The 22,394-nt window shown below is 44.1% G+C and overlaps 2 pseudogenes across 2 annotated transcripts; both read left to right on the forward strand.

Annotated features, from left to right (window-relative positions):
- The first annotated feature begins 9,858 nt into the window (after positions 1-9,858).
- Positions 9,859-10,782, forward strand: LOC311019718 (odorant receptor 131-2 pseudogene; annotated as a pseudogene). Its single transcript has one exon. The product of its transcript is annotated as an odorant receptor 131-2 pseudogene (transcript).
- Positions 10,783-21,217: 10,435 nt separating this feature from the next.
- On the forward strand, positions 21,218-22,141 carry LOC311019719 (odorant receptor 131-2 pseudogene; annotated as a pseudogene). Its single transcript has one exon. The product of its transcript is annotated as an odorant receptor 131-2 pseudogene (transcript).
- The last annotated feature ends 253 nt before the right edge of the window (positions 22,142-22,394 follow it).

Consider the following 22,394-nt stretch of genomic DNA (forward strand, 5'->3'; position numbering starts at 1 on the left):
CCTGCGTTTGCGATGGTTGGTCCAGAGAGTGAAGTCAAGGGGGCCTCTGGTGGTTATTTTCTCAGTGATGGCTTACTGTTGAGGAAGTGGGCTCGCGTGGTAAGTGGGGTGCAGGTGGATAGTGTGGTTCAGGTTGTGGTTCCTTCCCGGTTCAGAGAGGTGGTGTTGAGCACTTCACATGATGGTGTGGCAGGCCATCTTGGTGTGAAGAAAACCTATGACAAAGTGCTCCGCCATTTTTTCTGGCCTCGGTTGAAAAGGGATGTTGCTGAATATTGTAAAACCTGTAAGACATGTCAGTTAACAGGAAAGCCCAACCAGAAGCTGAAGCCAGCTCCCCTGTACCCAATTCCTGTGGTGGAAAAACCTTTCGAATATCTGTTGCTTGACTGCGTGGGCCCGCTTCCAAAAAGTAAGGTGGGTAACCAGTACCTGTTGACAATAATGTGTAAGAGTACACGTTATCCTGCTGCTTTTCCACTACGTTCTATAAAGACTAAGCCAGTTCTGAAAGCTCTGACTGCTTTTATTTCAACTTTTGGTGTTCCTAAGGTAGTGCAGACAGACCAGGGCAGTAATTTTATGTCCCGGACTTTTTCCCAGGTGTTAAAACAGCTGAGGGTTGAACATCATGTGTCTAGTGCCTATCATCCAGAGTCTCAGGGTGTTTTGGAACGTTTCCATCAAACGTTGAAATCTATGTTACGTTCCTACTGTACTGAGCTCTCGCAGGATTGGGAAGAAGGCCTGCCATGGTTGTTGTTGGCAATTAGGGAGGTGTCACAGACTAGTACTGGTTTCAGTCCAAATGAACTTGTGTTCGGACACTCTGTCCGGGGCCCATTAGCGGTTCTGGGGGTTGATTTGAAACTTAATGAGCCACCTGAAAATGTTTTGGATTATGTGAATGATTTTCGTCGTCGATTGCACATTGCTTGTGCTACTGCTCATAAGAATCTTGGTGGAGCTCAAAAGAAAATGAAAGAAGATTTTGACCAAAAGGCTGAGGGCCGGCTGTTTGAGCCAGGGGACCAGGTTCTGGCTTTGTTACCTGTGGTTGGTTCACCGTTTCAGGCCAGATTTAGTGGGCCCTACACCGTGAAGAGCAGGATGTCTGACAGGGACTATTTGATTGTCACACCTGACAGGAGGAAGACAGTGCAATGGTGTCATGTGAACTTGTTGAAATCTTTTTTGACCTCCTCTGCTGTTAAGGGCGGTGACACGCTTCCTGTGGGTGATGGCGTTAAGTCTGTGGCTGCAGTTGGTGCTGGGCCTTCAGATGATTTTGACATTCCCTCTGAGCCCATTCTGACTGGGAAACTTAAGAACTCTGAGTATTTGAACTGTCTTCCCAGTCAAGTTAGTTATCTGTCAGATACCCAGCAGGACGATCTGGTGAAATTGCTTCTGTCTCATGTGTCTCTTTTTTCAGATGTACCATCACGCACGAACATGATCGAGCACGATATAGAGGTGGGAGATGCTCCGCCTGTGAGGCAGCGTGCTTACAGGCTCCCGGTGGAAAAGCGTGGGCGTATGGAGAAGGAGGTTGAGTATTTGCTGCAAAACGGGTTAGCAGAGCCATCATGCTCAGGCTGGTCCTCTCCATGTCTGTTGGTAGATAAGGCGGATGGGTCAGACAGGTTTTGCACAGATTTCAGACGGGTCAATGCAGTCACCAAACCTGACTGTTATCCCCTCCCTCGCATTGAGGACTGCATTGATCAAGTGGGTGGGGCAGAATTTGTGACTAAACTGGACCTTTTGAAAGGTTATTGGCAGGTGCCATTGTCAGCCAGGGCCAAGGAAATTTCATCATTTATTACCCCTTGGGGCTTGTTTTCTTATTCTGTGATGCCATTTGGTCTTCGAAATGCCCCTGCGACCTTTCAGCGTCTCATGAACAGGGTGTTAGCAGGGTTGGCAGGGTGTTCAGCTTATTTGGATGACGTTGTTGTTTTCAGTGAGACGTGGGAATCCCATGTTCAGCGTTTGGGTGCAGTGCTTGACCGGTTAGCCCAGGCTAATTTGACGGTTAATTTAGCAAAATGCGAGTTCGCTAAGGCGACAGTAACCTATCTGGGTAAGGTGGTTGGTCAGGGTGAGGTTCGGCCAGTGCAGGCTAAGGTGGAGGCCATCCTCAATTATCCAGTGCCAGCGTCCAAGAAGGACCTGATGCGGTTCCTTGGGTTGGTGGGGTTTTACCGCAGTTTTTGTCCCAACTTTTCTACTGTGGTGGCTCCGTTGACCAGCCTACTTAAGAAAAACACACCTTTCGACTGGTCCTCCAACTGTCATGCTGCATTTGAGTGTGTAAAAAGTTTGATATGCTCTGCTCCTGTCCTGTCTGCTCCAGTCTTCCACAAACCGTTCAAAATCCAGGTGGATGCGAGCAACGTTGGTGCTGGGGCCGTGCTCCTGCAAGAAGGGGAGGGGGGAGTTGACCACCCTGTGTGCTATTTTTCACGTAAGTTTAATCATCATCAGCTGAATTATTCAGTCATTGAAAAGGAGACTCTAGCCTTGATTTGGTCCTTAAAATTTTTTGAAGTGTATGTTGGGCCGTCTTTGCCTGTAACTGTTTACACGGACCATAATCCCTTGACGTTTTTGAACAGCATGTATAATGCCAATAGTAGGCTCATGAGGTGGCTGCTGTTTTTGCAGCCTTATACATTGAATGTATGTCACATCAAGGGTAAAGATAATGTTCTGGCTGACGCGCTTTCCCGTGCGCCCTGTTGATTCTACACAAGACCTTATTAGTGGGGTCTTGTGTTTTATGGGGGGGGGTGTTATGGCCCTCGGCCATGTTGTGTTGCTGCTGTGTCTCTCTGTCTCATCTCCCCTCCATAGGTTCTCTGCCTGTGTCCCTCCTACCTCGTCAGAGGGATCAACTCCACCTGTGGCTGTGTCTATAAAGAGGAGGTCTTTCCAAGATGGTGGCCTCTTCCTCCCTCTTGGATGGCTGGTGCCACCCAGGCACCTCAGCGTTGTTTTGGTTGATTATGTTCTGTTAGCCTTTTGTTACCTTATGATTGCACACACACATCCAGCACCTCTCACCACGCTACAGATTACTGACTTACACTTAAAACTTGTGTTCCGTTAATAAATTTATGGTTAATTGACCTGGTCGTTGTGTGGTCCTCCCTCCTTGGTTATGCTCTTGAGCGAGCTGGGCATAACACTTGTTACTGTCATTTCAAAGTAATTAGTTACATTACAATATTACTGTCTTTGAATTGTAAGGCATTACACTACTTTTACATTACTTTTGCATTACTTTTCGCCAAAATAAAAGGAAATATGGATTTTTTGTTCTCAATAGATCTTCTTGTGTTCAATGCAGCTAATTACACAGCAGGATGTGATGTTTTTCGTTTCAAAATAAAAGAACGAAAAACGGAAAATGACTCGTATCCCGTTATTCGTTTTAAAAACGGAAAACGAGAAACGGAAAATGACTCGTTAACTGATATTAGATATTGTGTTCATGAATGGGATTCGGGGATGAAATAACAGTGACATTTTTCATTCCAGATTTGCCGTACGTCTTTTTTAATGACCCGGAAGGCGCTGTGTTATGCTGCGAAATTACCTGAAAGCCTACCTGAGACATTTAGGGGGAGCTCTAAAACACTGTTCATAAACGCTCTGACAGCGTCTGACGCTCGCGTTTTGAAGTAAACCTACTGTTTTAAACACGCACCAAAAGCGTTATGACGCGGACATAAAAGCGGAGCCTCCGCCTCCTCGCCGCCGCCCCTCAGCTGTTGATCCTCGGTGTGACTGCCGGGGTCGGCTGCTCTCTGACCGACCGGGAGCTGCTCCGTGAGTCGGTGTCCAGCTCATGGAGCCTGCTAACAACAGCGCTTAATTAACATAGTGTAGAGTCACATGGACCGGCTTTCACACTTTTCCAAAAGTGGAGCGTATGCCCATCTCTCGATCGCGAATGTAGAGTCAATTGATTTCGGGTTTAAAATGCATTGTAACGCACGTTACTGAGATTTGTACCGAGTAAAATATTACCAGTTTTTTTTTTGTAATGCCTTACATTACCGCGTTACAGCAAAACGTAATGCATTACAGTAATGCATTACTTTTGTAACGCGTTACTCCCAACACTGCTTATTAGTATCCACCTACAAGATGGATTCGTCCAGAGGGCCCCTGAGGACCACTTACACAAAGTGGTGAGAGATACATTCGAGTGCGTGGTTCTGTGCTTGGATTCAGTCTATAAAGTCTTCATGCACAGCACTGAAGGGAGGATTTGGTAAATTTACTATACATAAATCCTAATTTTCACACCACAGAGAAGCTTGAACTAACCTTTTTTCTTTTTGTGATAACAACCTAATTTTATTTTGAAAGCCACAACAAATAATGACAGCATTTGGCATAAACTCAGCAACATGTGTATTTGCTTAGAAAAGTGATGGCTTATAACAACTCATCGGTTGGTGGTCGTGTATTGAATCAGCAGAGCATTCTCCGGATCATTGTTGTGCAACTCCTGGTGATAATTTTCCTTTCCGTCAACTGTTTACTCTTTGTAACCTTTTTAAGAAAGGACTGCTTCTACACAACTACACGCTATATCTTATTTGCTGTTACACTACTGTCTGATAGCTTCATTTTATTTGTGTCTGATATCCTGCTCGTCTTCACGTATTTTGGCGTTGTCTTGCCAGTTTGGTTATGTGTCATTATCTCTGTTGCAGTGTTTCTGTATATGACAATCACACCTGTTACTTTGACAGCAATGACCCTGGAGCGTTATGTGGCTATTTGCAAGCCGCTGCGCCACGGAGAGCTGTGCTCCCCGAGAAGCACAGTGTTTTGCATCCTCATCATTCACGGCGTCAGCTCCGTGCCCTGTATTGTGGTTCTCTCGCCCTTTTTTGCATCAGTCCCGCTTAGCTTTTACAAAGAATCCAATCTATGTTCTGTAGAGGTTTTCATTGTGTACAGATGGCAGGAACATATGAGGTCAACAATGTATCAGTTTTACTTCTTGATTTTGTGTATCGTCATTTTCTTCTGCTATGTTAAAATAATGAAAGTGGCCAAAAATGCATCAGGAGAGAACAAAAACTCAACACGGAAAGCGCTCAAAACAGTAATGCTTCATACTTTCCAGCAGCTGCTCTGTTTAATCCAGCTGTGGTGTCCCTTAATAGAAGCTGCTTTGCTTCACATTAATCTAAGACTTTTCATCGAGGTCAGGTACATGAATTACATATTGTTTCGTCTCGCTCCAAGATGTCTGAGCCCTCTCATTTACGGCCTCAGAGATGAATTATTTTTTCATGCTCTGAAAAATGATGTCTTCTGTGGCGTGGATAAAATAAATATTTGAAAGATTCATATTTCTTTCACAAATAAATTACACAACCAAAATAGTAATAATTCTACTGAGCATGTCTGCAATTCACTTTTAGATGTTTTATTCATAACTAAGCATATCCGTGATTGTATTGCTATTCAAGCAACAAATCAAGCTGAACACTGTTTTTGTATTCTTGCAGCATTGTTCAAATAAGGAGACTGTTTTTCAGGTATTAACAGTAAGTAACTCCTATGCCCCATATTTGTTTTCTATCCCAATAACTCAGTGGCATTCTTTGGTCATCGAACATGTGTTTGAAATTAATTTGCAGCTCTATTATTGGCAACTGTTGCTGTTAGGTTTTCCATTGAATAAATGTTGTCTTGGTTGTAGTAAAGCCATACATTGATATACTGATGGATTTTAAGGAGAAAAAAGATCATTCACCATAATACTTTGTACTGTCGATGTAATTTTGAAGGCCCACAATATATCATTCTGCATTCGGTTCCTTTACACAAAAATGTGTATTGTCACTGAAATATATACAGATTTATGTGGTAATAAATGTTTTATTACAAAAAGAGTATATTGGACTTGGAATTCATTTTAACTGACAACCCCTCCTACTTACATGGTTTCTCTTCACGGCTACAAATTAATGGGGGGTTTTGTGCAGGAAAGGTTGTTGATTATTTTTATTTGAAGATTACAATCAAACATATAAGGCAGAGTCATTTCTGGTCTGCTATAACTGGAGCAGGAGTTGGAGTGGTACTAGTTGAATATAATAAGGCTCACTTTTGTGCATAGAACCAGCTCTTATTGCAGCATGGATGTTATCCAGGATGTGGAAGAGGACTTCCCTCTTTTCGGGAGTTGCTCAGCATGAGGACACGGCAGTAGTCTCCTTATCAACAAGAAGACATGGAGAAACAGAATGAACTTGACTGCAACTCCAGATCTGAGTCTGCGTAGACCATCACCACTCTGCATTACAAAATGAAGTAAATAATGTAAACGTAGTTAATGTGGGAGCATACACTAGACTCTGACCGAGATCTTGCGGGAGCCCTGCCATTCCGAGGCCAGGCCCGCCATACTTTACTGCGGCCTGAACAAATTCTATATTCATGAACTGAGGATTTCTTCGGTTTATCCTTGGGCTTCCAACAAAAGAACCGGGGGCTAATAGTACCATCAAACACAGCCCTAAGAAAACAAGAGCAGTAGCGAAAGCATAGACAGAGATCCTCTGCCAGATCAAACAACTCCGGAGTTTCCGCCACCACTTCTGGCACCGGGATGCCAGCGCCCCCCGCCGTTTTCCAACAACCACAACAACTCGTTTCAGCCGGGGCTCCTGGCACTGGGATGCCAGCGCCCCCTGCCGCTTTTCAATAACCACCGCAGCTCGCTTCAGCCCGGACTCCTGGCACCAAGACGCCAGTGCCGGGATGCAGGGATCTACTATATCCCAGCTTTCCCCGTTCCCACCAGCCTACGTAGGCCAATCGACGGTAACTACATCGACCTCGCACTCCCTATCTCGCCTTCCCTCCATCAACCACCCGCAGACAGATTTATTGAAGGATACGAGGGTGCCCCCACTCTAAAGTGAGAGCACCCACACGTTCCAGAGAGTTTACTCCTACAGAGTTCGCTTGCGCCTTCTCCCTTTACAGAGACGCTCTCTGTTCCAAACTCCCCACGCAACGCAATGAACTGGACGATTACTTGTCCACCTTTCTTAATCTGGCCCTCCGCTTTGGCAGCATGGTTTCTATCAATACCACACACACTTCGCCTCCGAAGTTGCAGCCCGCCTCTCACAGTTTAACGAGGCCACCTACTGGGCCGCTCTCGACAACGAGATTTACTGCCCCATCTTCGCCGCCCGTGCAGCCCTCACATGCTCCCTTCGCGGTGCCCCAGCTCACCCAGCCTCTTCTCGCTACCTCACGCCGATACCTTCCCAAAGCCATTCCTCCATATCACCCTCAACCCCCTCGTCCTACTTGACAACTCTGAAAAGCTTCCACCTCTTCCACGACCAATACAACGCAACCTTTCCATCGTTCGAACTTATCACCTTGACTCTTTCATCACTTACACCCATTCCATCAGGGCAATCCAAACACACACCATCAAAGCGTACCTTAGCGGTACCAGCTTCTTCTCCAAGCTAATAACCGGCAGTTCGGGCCTGGCCACCAGCCATCCCCAGATAACTTCCGTCATTAAAGGACTCCCACGCCAAGAGCCAGCCACAAACCCTCGTTGTCTTCCTCTTACTGTCGACTTGCAGTCCACCTGCCTCCGCACGATCCGTTCCTGGTACGGCACTCCTCAAGTCGCCCAACCTCAGAAGCCATGTTCTTGTTCGCCTCGTTGGTTTCCTCAGATGCTCCGCATTCACCTCCTCAACCATTCGCTTCGACTCAAGCCGTCATGCTGGCATTTTCGAGTCGTCTCGCTTTACAGACGACATCATGGTGCTCCACTTACAGCTAACCAAAACGAATCAATTTGGTCCGCCAACGCCCATCTTCTTCTTCAAGGTCCAATCACCACTGAATCCCTTCGAAAACCTCCAAACTCTCGCAATTCCGCAAATCTCAGAGCACAACATGACAGATCCCTTCTTCATTTCCGAGTCCGGCCAAGTGGCTACACGATTCTAGTCCCACCATCACTTTCGCCTCACGCTCTCATTGTCTGGTATTTGGCCCGACAACTACTCCGGGCACTCCTTCAGAATCGGAGCGGCCACTTCGGCCTCCCGTAGTGGCATCCCAGAACACTTCATACGTCCCGTGGGCCGCCGGTCCTCCCAAACGTACGACCGCTACATCCGTTCAGATCTCAAAGATCTCAAATCCGCTCAATCTCTTCTTAAGTAATTGGAGATTTTTGGGTCCTGCCCGGGAGCGGCAGCGGATTCTCTACAAGAACCAAGATCTTCGACACTTCATTCTCTTTGTCAATAATAATAATTCCTAAATGCATCTCGTTCACGGTGAATGTGTATTTATTGGAAATATTTCAATTTTTGGAAGAAAAAAAGTTTGGGATCTAATCATTTCTGGGAACCCCTGCAGTAACTCGGTGGACCCCCTGTACAAGATCTCTGCTTTACATTCATTGTAGTGTTACATCGAAGATGACAAGTAAGATGCCACCGCAGCAAAGGTTGCTTATTAGCAGTGTTGGGCAAGTTACTTCAAAAGCGTAATGCATTATTTATTACTTGTTACTGTCATTTCAAAGTAATTAGTTACATTACAATATTACTGTCTTTGAATTGTAAGGCATTACACTACTTTTACATTACTTTTGCATTACTTTTCGCCAAAATAAGAGGAAATATGGATTTTTTGTTCTCAATAGATCTTCTTGTGTTCAATGCAGCTAATTACACAGCAGGATGTGATGTTTTTCGTTTCAAAATAAAAGAACGAAAAACGGAAAATGACTCGTATCCCGTTATTCGTTTTAAAAACGGAAAACGAGAAACGGAAAATGACTCGTTAACTGATATTAGATATTGTGTTCATGAATGGGATTCGGGGATGAAATAACAGTGACATTTTTCATTCCAGATTTGCCGTACGTCTTTTTTAATGACCCGGAAGGCGCTGTGTTATGCTGCGAAATTACCTGAAAGCCTACCTGAGACATTTAGGGGGAGCTCTAAAACACTGTTCATAAACGCTCTGACAGCGTCTGACGCTCGCGTTTTGAAGTAAACCTACTGTTTTAAACACGCACCAAAAGCGTTATGACGCGGACATAAAAGCGGAGCCTCCGCCTCCTCGCCGCCGCCTCTCAGCTGTTGATCCTCGGTGTGACTGCCGGGGTCGGCTGCTCTCTGACCGACCGGGAGCCGCTCCGTGAGTCGGTGTCCAGCTCATGGAGCCTGCTAACAACAGCGCTTAATTAACATAGTGTAGAGTCACATGGACCGGCTTTCACACTTTTCCAAAAGTGGAGCGTATGCCCATCTCTCGATCGCGAATGTAGAGTCAATTGATTTCGGGTTTAAAATGCATTGTAACGCACGTTACTGAGATTTGTAACGAGTAAAATATTACCAGTTTTTTTTTTTGTAATGCCTTACATTACCGCGTTACAGCAAAACGTAATGCATTACAGTAATGCATTACAGTAATGCATTACTTTTGTAACGCGTTACTCCCAACACTGCTTATTAGTATCCACCTACAAGAAGGATTCGTCCAGAGGGCCCCTGAGGACCACTTACACAAAGTGGTGAGAGATACATTCCAGTGCGTGGTTCTGTGCTTGGATTCAGTCTATAAAGTCTTCATGCACAGCACTGAAGGGAGGATTTGGTAAATTTACTATACATAAATCCTAATTTTCACACCACAGAGAAGCTTGAACTAACCTTTTTTCTTTTTGTGATAACAACCTAATTTTATTTTGAAAGCCACAACAAATAATGACAGCATTTGGCATAAACTCAGCAACATGTGTATTTGCTTAGAAAAGTGATGGCTTATAACAACTCATCGGTTGGTGGTCGTGTATTGAATCAGCAGAGCATTCTCCGGATCATTGTTGTGCAACTCCTGGTGATAATTTTCCTTTCCGTCAACTGTTTACTCTTTGTAACCTTTTTAAGAAAGGACTGCTTCTACACAACTACACGCTATATCTTATTTGCTGTTACACTACTGTCTGATAGCTTCATTTTATTTGTGTCTGATATCCTGCTCGTCTTCACGTATTTTGGCGTTGTCTTGCCAGTTTGGTTATGTGTCATTATCTCTGTTGCAGTGTTTCTGTATATGACAATCACACCTGTTACTTTGACAGCAATGACCCTGGAGCGTTATGTGGCTATTTGCAAGCCGCTGCGCCACGGAGAGCTGTGCTCCCCGAGAAGCACAGTGTTTTGCATCCTCATCATTCACGGCGTCAGCTCCGTGCCCTGTATTGTGGTTCTCTCGCCCTTTTTTGCATCAGTCCCGCTTAGCTTTTACAAAGAATCCAATCTATGTTCTGTAGAGGTTTTCATTGTGTACAGATGGCAGGAACATATGAGGTCAACAATGTATCAGTTTTACTTCTTGATTTTGTGTATCGTCATTTTCTTCTGCTATGTTAAAATAATGAAAGTGGCCAAAAATGCATCAGGAGAGAACAAAAACTCAACACGGAAAGCGCTCAAAACAGTAATGCTTCATACTTTCCAGCAGCTGCTCTGTTTAATCCAGCTGTGGTGTCCTTTAATAGAAGCTGCTTTGCTTCACATTAATCTAAGACTTTTCATCGAGGTCAGGTACATGAATTACATATTGTTTCGTCTCGCTCCAAGATGTCTGAGCCCTCTCATTTACGGCCTCAGAGATGAATTATTTTTTCATGCTCTGAAAAATGATGTCTTCTGTGGCGTGGATAAAATAAATATTTGAAAGATTCATATTTCTTTCACAAATAAATTACACAACAAAAATAGTAATAATTCTACTGAGCATGTCTGCAATTCACTTTTAGATGTTTTATTCATAACTGAGCATATCCGTGATTGTATTGCTATTCAAGCAACAAATCAAGCTGAACACTGTTTTTGTATTCTTGCAGCATTGTTCAAATAAGGAGACTGTTTTTCAGGTATTAACAGTAAGTAACTCCTATGCCCCATATTTGTTTTCTATCCCAATAACTCAGTGGCATTCTTTGGTCATCGAACATGTGTTTGAAATTAATTTGCAGCTCTATTATTGGCAACTGTTGCTGTTAGGTTTTCCATTGAATAAATGTTGTCTTGGTTGTAGTAAAGCCATACATTGATATACTGATGGATTTTAAGGAGAAAAAAGATCATTCACCATAATACTTTGTACTGTCGATGTGATTTTGAAGGCCCACAATATATCATTCTGCATTCGGTTCCTTTACACAAAAATGTGTATTGTCACTGAAATATATACAGATTTATGTGGTAATAAATGTTTTATTACAAAAAGAGTATATTGGACTTGGAATTCATTTTAACTGACAACCCCTCCTACTTACATGGTTTCTCTTCACGGCTACAAATTAATGGGGGGTTTTGTGCAGGAAAGGTTGTTGATTATTTTTATTTGAAGATTACAATCAAACATATAAGGCAGAGTCATTTCTGGTCTGCTATAACTGGAGCAGGAGTTGGAGTGGTACTAGTTGAATATAATAAGGCTCACTTTTGTGCATAGAACCAGCTCTTAATGCAGCATGGATGTTATCCAGGATGTGGAAGAGGACTTCCCTCTTTTCGGGAGTTGCTCAGCATGAGGACACGGCAGTAGTCTCCTTATCAACAAGAAGACATGGAGAAACAGAATTAACTTGACTGCAACTCCAGATCTGAGTCTGCGTAGACCATCACCACTCTGCATTACAAAATGAAGTAAATAATGTAAACGTAGTTAATGTGGGAGCATACACTAGACTCTGACCGAGATCTTGCGGGAGCCCTGCCATTCGGAGGCCAGGCCCGCCATACTTTACTGCGGCCTGAACAAATTCTATATTCATGAACTGAGGATTTCTTCGGTTTATCCTTGGGCTTCCAACAAAAGAACCGGGGGCTAATAGTACCATCAAACACAGCCCTAAGAAAACAAGAGCAGTAGCGAAAGCAGAGACAGAGATCCTCTGCCAGATCAAACAACTCCGGAGTTTCCGCCACAACTTCTGGCACCGGGATGCCAGCGCCCCCCGCCGTTTTCCAACAACCACAACAACTCGTTTCAGCCGGGGCTCCTGGCACTGGGATGCCAGCGCCCCCTGCCGCTTTTCAATAACCACCGCAGCCCGCTTCAGCCCGGGCTCCTGGCACCAAGACGCCAGTGCCGGGATGCAGGGATCTACTATATCCCAGCTTTCCCCGTTCCCACCAGCCTACGTAGGCAGCCAATCGACGGTAACTACATCGACCTCGCACTCCCTATCTATGCCCCAGCTCACCCAGCCTCTTCTCGCTACCTCACACCGATACCTTCCCAAAGCCATTCCTCCATATCACGCTCAACCCCCTCGTCCTACTTGACAACTCTGAAAAGCTTCCACCTCTTCCACGACCAATACAACGCAACCTTTCCGTCATTCGAACTTATCACCTTGACTCTTTCATCACTTACACCCATTCCATCAGGGCAATCCAAACACACACCATCAAAGCGTACCTTAGCGGTACCAGCTTCTTCTCCAAGCTAATAACCGGCAGTTCGGGCCTGGCCACCAGCCATCCCCAGATAACTTCCCTCATTAAAGGACTCCCACGCCAAGAGCCAGCCACAAACCCTCGTTGTCTTCCTCTTACTGTCGACTTGCAGTCCACCTGCCTCCGCACGATCCATTCCTGGTACGGCACTCCTCAAGTCGCCCAACCTCAGAAGCCATGTTCTTGTTCGCCTCGTTGGTTTCCTCAGATGCTCCGCATTCACCTCCTCAACCATTCGCTTCGACTCAAGCCGTCATGCTGGCATTTTCGACTCGTCTCGCTTTACAGACGACATCATGGTGCTCCACTTACAGCTAACCAAAACGAATCAATTCGGTCCGCCAACGCCCATCTTCTTCTTCAAGGTCCAATCACCACTGAATCCCTTCGAAAACCTCCAAACTCTCGCAATTCCGCAAATCTCAGTGTTATAAGAATTTTGTATAATCTCATGTCTTAAAGTGTTCTTAGTTCAGGTTCCAGCTTTATGTGTTGAACTGTTTATTACTTTAGTCTCCCCATTGCTGACCTAAATGTTATCAGAGGCCTGGTAGTCATGATGTCTAGTTCTGCATGAAGATTAACTGTCAATGACGCATCATCTCCTGTGCCTTTAAAAGACTCAAGTCACAACAGTGATTTGAGCACGTTGTTGCACTGTAACTGCTCCTCTTGTACAAGATTAAAGTCAGATGTCGACTTTACTTATGTCTCCGATCTCCTCCTTGGGTGAATTTATTCGTTTACGGAAAAATTCTTTTAACATTTGGCGCCCAACGTGGGGCCCAATATCTGTTTCTTTTCTCCAACTACCGGACCTGAACACCTTGCAAGGCGGGCCCGGCTGGAGAGGAGAGCAGTGACGGGGTCCGAACGAAGGAGGAATCTGAGGCATCTAAAACAAATCGGGCAAACACAAAATTCCTGAATGAGGGGATTTTCACCATTTGGTAAAACAACTGAGATCTGGGATCTCGAAGACTGCGTCTGGTGCCAGTAATAGACAGCCAGGTTTAAAGTCCGGGGGCTACGGTCCAAAAAAGCGTGGGGTTTAAAATCCGGGGGGCTTAGGCTTAGGTCCGAAAAGCGTTGAGGGGGTGGGAGACCCAAAAAGTGCCGCGAAGCTGTCTAGGATTGCACGGTTTAAAGTCCGGGGGCCACAAGCCCGAGAAGCAACAAGGCAATCCAGGATTCTCAACTTGCCGAGAAAGAGTTTTACCAGATCGGGTAAAAAGGTTTTTCTACTCATTTAGCAAGACACAGAGAACTGTGTTGACAACAGTCGACCAGTTACAAAAAAAAAAAAAAAAGGGGAGAGGAGGGATTCTCCTATTGGGTAGTTTTGATTTAGGAGGGAGTCTTGCCAAGTCAGTAAAAAAACCCGAGGTCAAACAAGCACCTCGGAGTACTGGGCCTGAGAACAGTATAAGGTGTACGTCTTTGGAACGACGGGACCTACTTTGATTCCTACCTCAAAGTACTGGGTCTGGAGGCCAGTAACATGTCTTTGGAACGACGTAAACTACTTTGATCCACCAGGCCGCCTGTGTTAACAAAAAGGGAAAAAGCGCTATCATTCAGGTAAGACAAACATTAGTTTTTTGCTGAGCACGTTCGTATTATATTTGTTTGTGAGTTTCTGCCGTGTATGTTTTTCTTATTATTATTATTTTATTTGTTTGTGAGTATATATACAACCTATTTAAAATAAAATAGGATAGGGTGAACTAAATATAAATAAAATAAAAATGGGTAACAGCCATTCGTGTTGCGGCCGGAACACGGAAGGTGATATACAGGAGTTTCAAAGTATATACAGGAAAAAGATAAAGACAGCGTCAAATATCTTAAGCTGTGGAAAACCAAATATGGGTTTCGGGGAATACTAAATGTGGAGGAAACTAAAAGATTGGGAGCAGGAAGATAAGGAAATTAGGCTAGAGCAGGAGTGAAAAGAAAAAGAAGTACACAAACAGACAAGTTCTAATCTTTAACCTGTTCTTTATTCTCGCCGAGAACAACGGAGAGATGATGACGAAGTCCCTCTGGGTCCGACGCCTGTCCCTCTCCCTACCCGGATCAGCCTCATCTGCGGCCACCTCCACTCCACCCCAGGCCGGCACATGGTCCGGTCTCCTCCGAACCGCCAGAAGCCTCCGCTCCGCAAATACCAGGGCACCCATGGGACGCAGAACAAGGGGGTAAAACCCGTAGCGGTAAGACATTCAATCCTCTTATTTCATCACATACACAGAAACAAGGGAAAGGAGGAGATAAGTGACTACTTTGTCTTGATGATGATGGTGATGATTGGAGGAGTGATTGCAATGTGTTTTACCGAGAGGGTGCACCGAGAAAGCGGGGTGGATGGCGGAGAGGAGGAGAAGGAGGGAGGGGGCGTGGAGGGGAGCAGGTCGAGAGACAGGAACGATGTTTGCTAAAACTGGACATTGGGTGAGAGGCTGCAGGTCCGGAGGAGGACGAGGGGCAAGAGGCAGAGGACTCAGACGGCATCGAGACTCATCTCCCCGGAACCGAGAATCATCCCCTGCGTGGCTATCTCAACGGACAGGTCATGCTGAGACACACACACACCCACACACACACCCACACACACACACACACATACACAGCACACAGGCGATGTCATCAAATTTAGCCAAATTTAACCCACCAAAATTCTATTGTATGTTGATGATATTCTGATGGCAAAAACTCAAGCTGACTGTAAAATAGACACTTTAGCACTGCTGAAGTTTTTAGCTGAACAAGGTCACAAAGTAAATGATGTCATTCTTAGGCATGACAGGCTTTTGCAGGCAATGGATTGCTAATTACGCTGAATTAGCACAACCACTGCAGGGTGTAATCTATGATCAACCTATGGCAGCCGGGGATAAGATTATTTGGACACAGGAGGCAGAACAATCCTTCAAACAACTAAAACAGGTTTTAGTGAGCACATCAGTATTAGCACTCCCAGACTACAAAAAACCTTTCATCCAAACATGTGACGTGAGACAAGGATTCAAGACTAGCGTTCTAACAGCCTTTTGGACAAAAACTACGACCAGTAGCTTATTACTCTTCTAAACTTGATCCCATAGCAAGAGCTAGGCCTCCATGCTTACAGGCAGTGCAGGCAGCAGCTATTGCTGTACAAAGTTCAGCTTCACTCGTGTTGTTTCATCCATTGACGTTGAAGGTTTCACATGCGATTTCTGTACTTCTGATGCAAAACAAAGTAGCTTTCATGTCACCAGCACGGCATCTCAATTGTATGACAATACTAATGGTGCAGCCACATTTGACAATCGAACGCTGCAACACATTGAATCCATCCACACTTTTGCCACACGAACAGGACGGTGATAAAAATGACTGCTTAGTTAAAACTGAGGAGACTGTTTTGCTGAGAGCAGACCTGACTGATACACCACTCACACATCCAGACATAACAATGTTTGTTGACGGTTCCTGCAGGAAAAATCCAGATGGCAGGAATGCCAGTAGTGTGCGGTGGTGACACAGGGGAGGGTGCTGAAATCCTCACCTTTGCCATCACATTTCTCAGCACAGGCAGCAGACAGAGTAGCTTTGATGGAGGCATGTAGATTGGGGGAAGGGAAAGCTATCACAGTCTACACAGATAGCCAGTATGCATTCTCCACACTGCATGTTTTCGCACAACAGTGGAAAAACAGAGGCATGGTAACATCTACAGGCAAAGCTATTCAACACAAAGATTTGATATTAACCAGTTTCACGGGGAAACCGCAAAGCAGACGTAGAAGCTAAACGCGCAGCGACAGAGGGACGGGGCACAGATTACATTTGTGTAGCTGATACTGACACAGAGCACATTGACCATGATATCTTGAAGGACATGCAGGCTATAACACCAGACACTGAGAAATCACTGTGGCGCGACAAAGGAGCAAAACAAACAGATGACGACATCTGGAGATGACCTGAGGGTAAGCCCATCCTTCCTAAAACCCTCTATCGATTTGCGGCTATTTTGAGTCATGGGATTACCCATGTCTCAACAGGAGGGATGGTGACAATGATAAGTAAATGTTTTACAACATATGGATTCCAAAATTACTCTAAAAATTTTTGTGCATCCTGTTTGATTTGCTCCAAGCACAATTCACAAGGAAGAATGAGACCTAAAAGAGGAGCGTTCCCGAAAGCTGAATATCCTTTCCAAACAATATGCATGGACTTCATCGAACTAAACAAATCAGAGGGGAAGAAATACTGTCTGGTAATAGGAGATATGTTTTCAAAATGGGTTGAAATAACACCAACAGCAACAAACAACGCTATAGTGGTAGCAAAAATGTTTGCTACTATTTTTGCACTAAGATTCGGATTCCCAGAAACAATTTATTGTGAAAACAGTCCATATTTCAGAAACCAAGTCATGGCTAAATTATCAGAAATGTCTAACATTCAACTAAAAGTTTCATTGCAGTTATCACTGGTCATCTACTAGCTGGGAAGGTCCATATCAGGTTCTGCTATCTACACCGACAGCCGTCCACATCGCTGAGAGAGGAACGTGGGTTCATCTGACACACTGTAAGAGAGCATACAGCACTCCGGAGGGGACGGATAAGTAAAAACACCACACCATGGCAGATAGACTGTGGCATCTGTTTCGAAGGACGGGATGCAGCATGAGAGGAACATTGTGTCTAATCAGTCTGATAGCAGTGATAGTGGTAGCTCCGATACTCTGGGTACACAAACTTCAGTCTCAACAATCGAATGGCAACAACAATCGCACCGCAGCTGAATCACTGATTGTAAATTCGACACTAGCCAATACAACGCTAGCTAATTCAACACCAGCCAAATTAAGAGCTAAAAGAGAAATCAGACCGCAAATTGTATAACTCTGTGTCTCTACCCACTGACAGGAACTGCACCACTGTACACCACTTGTTTCCCCCTGTGCCAACTCACACGCGGCCACCCTGGTTTGAGCCATATGACGGCAACTACACCTGTCTGTCTAGAGAAGAAGGTACAGTTAGTGTAGGAACTTTGGCTCCCTGTAATCTAACCCTGAAGTTATCAGCAGGAGAAGGGGGTGAGCAGAATGTGTGGGTGAGAAGACAACTTGTGACCAGGGCGGACATCTGGTGGTTCTGCGGTGGTAAGACACTTAGACCAACATTAAAAATGTTGATTGGATTAACTATATGTATTATAACCAACAAAGGTTTATCAATTATGTCAGAGACAGCATCAAGGGGTTGTCTTCACAATTAGATAGGACTAGTCTCTTGGCATGGCAGAAACGGCTGGCGCTGGACATGCTGCTGGCCGAGAAGGGAGGCGTGTGTAAGATGTTTGGGGATATGTGTTGCACTTTCATTCCCAATAACACCGCTCCTGACAGCAGTGGGACTAGGGCGCTGGCAGGTTTGACATCGCTATCCGAGGAGTTTGCAGAAAACTCAGGTATTGATGAACACCCTTACTTTTCATGGATGGAGAACATGTTCGGGAGGTGGTCAGGGCTCATACAGTTTTGATAACCATAAATATAATGACCATAATTATGACTGCGTTGTGTTGTTGTTGTGTTCCATTCCTGAGAGACTTAGTTCAGAGGCTGATTGACGTTGCCATGAACAAGATGTTACTGTACACCAGAGTGCCGGATGAGGAGGATAAAGGTGATGCAACATCATATCTATCAGATTACAGTGACGATGAAATAACCCCTGTGAAGTGTGCTTCCCGACTCCTAGGTGAGCAGAAAGTTCCAGGTGATCTGGAAGCTGAGGACATGCACGGAGACTTGGAGGATTTCTATGATTAGTAGTTTAAATAAAAATAAAAACATAAATTCCACAGCACAATGATGTATTTACAGAAAATCCCAAAAGGAAGATGTAAGATACTGATAAGCATTACGAGTGTAGCCTAAGAGAAGGATGTTATCTCCACTGTATGTTAATCACATGATGGAAGGAAGTCTGTAATGTTTTATTGTTTTCCACGAGTCTAGGGTGAGATTTCTTAGACAGGGCCAGGTTCGACTAACGGGATCGATGGGTTGACCAGCCTGCGTTGGACATTTTGTTTGATTTCTATTCTTCCTTCCTATTAAGCTTTAGACTGTTAGAGATTAGATTTGCTAGATGTATGATGTATAACCTTGTTTGAATTGAATCATTGTATTTTCCCAATTGGACTGGAGGACCACAAGGCGGTCGCCTGTAGGCAGAGGGGCCGTGAGAGAATTTCCCTGCCTGAATGTAAAAGATGGTATCGAAGTTGCTATGGCACTGCCTGACAGGGTTTTCGCTCTCACCCTCCACAAAATTTAACTAATGATTATGCTTAAGATAAGCATAAACAGGAGGGAATGTTATAAGAATTTTGTATAACCTCATGTCTTAAAGTTTTCTTAGTTCAGGTTACAGCTTTATGTGTTGAACTGTTTATTACTTTAGTCTCCCCATTGCTGACCTAAATGTTATCAGAGGCCTGGTAGTCATGATGTCTAGTTCTGCATGAAGATTAACTGTCAATGACGCATCATCTCCTGTGCCTTTAAAAGACTCAAGTCACAACAGTGATTTGAGCACTTCCTCTGTAGCATCCTCACACGTTGTTGCACTGTAACTGCTCCTCTTGTACAAGATTAAAGTCAGATGTCGACTTTACTTATGTCTCCGATCTCCTCCTTGGTTGAATTTATTCGTTTACGGAAAAATTCTTTTAACACTCAGAGCACAACATGACAGATCCCTTCTTCATTTCCGAGTCCAGCCAAGTGGCTACACGATTCTAGTCCCACCATCACTTTCGCCTCATGCTCTCATTGTCTGGTATTTGGCCCGACAACTACTCCGGGCACTCCTTCAGAATCGGAACGGCCACTTCGGCCTCCCGTAGTGGCATCCCAGAACACTTCATACGTCCCGTGGGCCGCCGGTCCTCCCAAACGTACGACCGCTACATCCGTTCAGATCTCAAAGATCTCAAATCCGCTCAATCTCTTCTTAAGTAATTGGAGATTTTTGGGTCCTGCCCGGGAGCGGCAGCGGATTCTCTACAAGAACCAAGATCTTCGACACTTCATTCTCTTTGTCAATAATAATAATTCCTAAACGCATCTCGTTCACGGTGAATGTGTATTTATTGGAAATATTTCAATTTTTGGAAGAAAAAAAGTTTGGGATCTAATCATTTCTGGGAACCCCTGCAGTAACTCGGTGGACCCCCTGTACAAGATCTCTGCTTTACATTCATTGTAGTGTTACATCGAAGATGACAAGTAAGATGCCACCGCAGCAAAGGTTGCTTATTAGCAGTGTTGGGCAAGTTACTTCAAAAGCGTAATGCATTATTTATTACTTGTTACTGTCATTTCAAAGTAATTAGTTACTACAATATTACAATATTACTGTCTTTGAATTGTAAGGCATTACACTACTTTTACATTACTTTTGCATTACTTTTCGCCAAAATAAAAGGAAATATGGATTTTTTGTTCTCAATAGATCTTCTTGTGTTCAATGCAGCTAATTACACAGCAGGATGTGATGTTTTTCGTTTCAAAATAAAAGAACAAAAAACGGAAAATGACTCGTATCCCGTTATTCGTTTTAAAAACGGAAAATGACTCGTTAACTGATATTAGATATTGTGTTCATGAATGGGATTCGGGGATGAAATAACAGTGACATTTTTCATTCCAGATTTGCCGTACGTCTTTTTTAATGACCCGGAAGGCGCTGTGTTATGCTGCGAAATTACCTGAAAGCCTACCTGAGACATTTAGGGGGAGCTCTAAAACACTGTTCATAAACGCTCTGACAGCGTCTGACGCTCGCGTTTTGAAGTAAACCTACTGTTTTAAACACGCACCAAAAGCGTTATGACGCGGACATAAAAGCGGAGCCTCTGCCTCCTCGCCGCCGCCCCTCAGCTGTTGATCCTCGGTGTGACTGCCGGGGTCGGCTGCTCTCTGACCGACCGGGAGACGCTCCGTGAGTCGGTGTCCAGCTCATGGAGCCTGCTAACAACAGCGCTTAATTAACATAGTGTAGAGTCACATGGACCGGCTTTCCAACTTTTCCAAAAGTGGAGCGTATGCCCATCTCTCGATCGCGAATGTAGAGTCAATTGATTTCGGGTTTAAAATGCATTGTAACGCACGTTACTGAGATTTGTACCGAGTAAAATATTACCAGTTTTTTTTTTTGTAATGCCTTACATTACCGCGTTACAGCAAAACGTAATGCATTACAGTAATGCATTACAGTAATGCATTACTTTTGTAACGCGTTACTCCCAACACTGCTTATTAGTATCCACCTACAAGATGGATTCGTCCAGAGGGCCCCTGAGGACCACTTACACAAAGTGGTGAGAGATACATTCGAGTGCGTGGTTCTGTGCTTGGATTCAGTCTATAAAGTCTTCATGCACAGCACTGAAGGGAGGATTTGGTAAATTTACTTTACATAAATCCTAATTTTCACACCACAGAGAAGCTTGAACTAACCTTTTTTCTTTTTGTGATAACAACCTAATTTTATTTTGAAAGCCACAACAAATAATGACAGCATTTGGCATAAACTCAGCAACATGTGTATTTGCTTAGAAAAGTGATGGCTTATAACAACTCATCGGTTGGTGGTCGTGTCGTGCATCAGCAGAGCATTCACCGGGTCATTGTTGTGCAACTCCTGGTGATAATTTTCCTTTCCGTCAACTGTTTGCTCTTTGTAACCTTTTTAAGAAAGGACTGCTTCTACACAACTACACGCTATATCTTATTTGCTGTTACACTACTGTCTGATAGCTTCATTTTATTTGTGTCTGATATCCTGCTCGTCTTCACGTATTTTGGCGTTGTCTTGCCAGTTTGGTTATGTGTCATTCTCTCTGTTGCAGTGTTTCTGTATATGACAATCACACCTGTTACTTTGACAGCAATGACCCTGGAGCGTTATGTGGCTATTTGCGAGCCGCTGCGCCACGGAGAGCTGTGCTCCCCGAGAAGCACAGTGTTTTGCATCCTCATCATTCACGGCGTCAGCTCCGTGCCCTGTATTGTGGTTCTCTCCCCCTTTTTTGCATCAGTCCCGCTTAGCTTTTACAAAGAATCCAATCTATGTTCTGTAGAGGTTTTCATTGTGTACAGATGGCAGGAACATATGAGGTCAACAATGTATCAGTTTTACTTCTTGATTTTGTGTATCGTCATTTTCTTCTGCTATGTTAAAATAATGAAAGTGGCCAAAAATGCATCAGGAGAGAACAAAAACTCAACACGGAAAGCGCTCAAAACAGTAATGCTTCATACTTTCCAGCAGCTGCTCTGTTTAATCCAGCTGTGGTGTCCTTTAATAGAAGCTGCTTTGCTTCACATTAATCTAAGACTTTTCATCGAGGTCAGGTACATGAATTACATATTGTTTCGTCTCGCTCCAAGATGTCTGAGCCCTCTCATTTACGGCCTCAGAGATGAATTATTTTTTCATGCTCTGAAAAATGATGTCTTCTGTGGCGTGGATAAAATAAATATTTGAAAGATTCATATTTCTTTCACAAATAAATTACACAACAAAAATAGTAATAATTCTACTGAGCATGTCTGCAATTCACTTTTAGATGTTTTATTCATAACTAAGCATATCCGTGATTGTATTGCTATTCAAGCAACAAATCAAGCTGAACACTGTTTTTGTATTCTTGCAGCATTGTTCAAATAAGGAGACTGTTTTTCAGGTATTAACAGTAAGTAACTCCTATGCCCCATATTTGTTTTCTATCCCAATAACT

The sequence above is a fragment of the Eutrigla gurnardus genome, assembly GCF_963514095.1.
Source record: "Eutrigla gurnardus genome assembly, chromosome: 10".
NCBI classification, from domain to species: domain Eukaryota; kingdom Metazoa; phylum Chordata; class Actinopteri; order Perciformes; family Triglidae; genus Eutrigla; species Eutrigla gurnardus.